Here is a 3,061-nt window from a genome sequence, read left to right on the forward strand (position 1 = left end):
TGCGTGATGGGCAGGTCTGTGAGCTCCCTCTATCACTTCTTCCAGGAAGCCTGGAGAGGGGTCCCACTTAGGCCCCTTGAGATGAAGAGCCAGGCAGGCAGGGGTCCAACCTCAAGCCCACCAGCAAGATACATCAAGTGGGGTCTTCTTCTTCTTTCCTCTCCCTATTCACAGCCCTTCTTTGTTGCACTGATTTGCACTGGAAAACCAAAAACATATGGATATGACAAACATGCAACATGTCATCACTATTGAAAATGGATGCACTCTTTCACCCAAGTCCATTCCCTTCTAATCACAGAGAATCCACAAAAACACAAATTACTGCAATTTTATGAATGCATTGTACAACTTAAATTATAGCTAAGTTGACATCAGTAAAACAATTAATCTGTAGAAAAGATGTAAACGATTGCTTACTTAGCCCAAGGCACATCCATGTCCCACCAATAAATCACCAGGCATGGCAAATCACCACAGACACCCAGAAACACACAACAGACGTTAAAAGTGAGCAAGTTCACACAAGATCACACCCCTGAAAGTTGAGAAGACAAGAGGAGTTATTCTAAGGCAAATGCCCAGTAGGACTAACCTTCGGCCTTTCAGCCTAGAATGTGCAATGGCATTCTCTGATGATTTAAGACTGCAGGCAGGTGAAAAATAGAAAGGCTGACCAAATTAGCCAGCGCCAGTTTGATACTTTAAATGGGGTCAATAATATGTGAAAATGTAGTGTGCACGCGCACACACACACACACACACACACACACACACACACACACACATACACACACACACACAGTGTGTGTGCAAATGTTGAAGATGTGATCTTTTGTACAAGCTAAGACAGAGGATATCTTTGAAGGAGCAAGATACATTTATTTTGGGGTTCATTAATAATTTATTGTTTGGTTTCTGGCGGGGTATAAGCTTGGTTTAGATTGGCTTTTTCAATTTGCAGTGAATAGCTGAAAATTCTAAAAGAAAACAGACATAGGCTAACATGTGGTAACAGTTGTTTAAACATTTGTGTAAGCACTGCCTGATTCTGAAACTGACCACAATTAAAACCTTATTATTGATGTTTTTTTTCCTATTACATTGTCATTTGGATGGGATTAAACGTGGGTAATACGCAAGCCTTGCTGAAGCGTTAGATAAACGAAGAGACATGCAGGGAGGGACAACAACCCTGGGGGATGCTTGGCTACACGCGTGGCTTTTCTCTCATGGTTTAGAAATACAACTAAAAATCATTAAACCTGAACATAGGGGGCAAAGACATTGTGTTTGAAAAACGTTATCTCAACATCATGTTGCAAGGCATGGCATGCTTTCTTAGTTGCCAAATAAATATGGAAGTCATTTCAGCTTTAAAGGACAATGCCGGGTGTGTCACACAATGTCTTAGCGATCCAACCATCGTAGCTGTTTCCCCTGGCTTCACTAAATCATCCGTTACGAATATTATTCTGCTGAATCACTTTATTGTACTGATTCCACCGAAGAGCATTATGAGGGCGCCCGTTACATGTAACCAATGGCAACAAAGCTCTTTCGTCTTATGGAATCAACGTGCCTCTCTCAGTACGGAGTTTGTGGTGAAAAATAACAGTGAATCGCCATACAGGTACTTTTACAAAAATCACAAAGACCATAGTGCTATATTGCTACTGTTTACTTTTGAGGCAGGCGCGTTCACACGAAATGCTCTGATTCTGACAAATGACATTGGTTACGTGTGTTTTAGTGAAGCCAGGAAAGACGTCTACGAGGGTGTGATCGACTTGATTAGTATCCTTTAAAGAACATTTGACATTTTCTAAAAGAAAGCATTGTGTGAGTTTGTTTTTGGCGTCCACACCAAAAAGCATCGGTCCAATCGACGGTGAATGCTTCTTGGCTCAGATAAGTCAACTGCAGAGCCAATGGTGTAACAAAACAATGTCAACGCAAGAGGGGCATAACATGCCAGATTCACGCTTTATTGACTCAAAGAATTGGTTCTGTGAAATGAAAATGACTGGAAACCACTCTTTTTTGTTGAGCAATTACAGTCTTTTCTTGCTGTTGGTCTTAGTGAGGGTATCTGTAGAGACATTGTGAAATCCTTGAGTTCATTTTGGTTTAATCAAGTCCCCAGAGAATACGTTGCTCAAATCTCCTTTTGACCATAGGTTGGCAATAAATCAAATGTATAAGTAGTAGTAAAAGTATAAGTAGTACCAAATTGACTACATTTCGGAATATTTATATGTGATGTAATCTATAACTTCAAATCTCTCTCACACACACATAGCACACACACACACACACACACACACACACACACACACACACACACACACAAACACAAAAGGTGAGGGTGGCCAAAATGTAGATTTTTGTTACTACTTACGTTACTACTACTACTAGTTAAAATCCATACATTTCAACAAACCAAAGACTTCGCTGCAACACCTCCAGGCTGATCGCTCTTCACACAAACAAGCAGGCAGAGAATTGTTGTTTGCCTGGATTTGTTGGGTGTCAAAGGTCAAATCAATCAAGGGTTGAGTCACACACTGTTGTGTATTATCCTTGAGCAGGTCTAAACATCTAACCACAGTTAGATTCCAAACGCCTTACTATTAGGGTTAGCAACCAAAGTTCGTACACACATGTTTGGCAAAGCCAATGAAATTGGCTTTTTGGCCAATGTGTGTTTTTGGCCAACATGTGTGTACGAACTTTGGTTGCCAAAATGAAATGCCAAATGAAATTGGCTTTGCCAAACATGCTTGAGCTGTGTGTGGTTACTGGTCACAGCTGAGCCATGGTGAGGTCCACTCAGAAATCCAACCCCATAAACACTCAACCTGTCACTCGTCAGACCTGCGTGTACGAGGGATTTTTCATGCAGTGTGCACCTGTTACATGTTCTGATTTCATGTAGAACCTTGGCCCTGATTTTAGCTCCAGATTTTATTTTCCCTCGTTGATTTTTGCATTTAGTATTTTGTTCACTCATTGTAGCACTGTTCTTAACGCAACACAAACATTACTAGTTAAGTTAGTC

Source organism: Micromesistius poutassou (genome assembly GCF_964030765.1).
Source record: "Micromesistius poutassou genome assembly, chromosome: 5".
Classification (NCBI taxonomy): domain Eukaryota; kingdom Metazoa; phylum Chordata; class Actinopteri; order Gadiformes; family Gadidae; genus Micromesistius; species Micromesistius poutassou.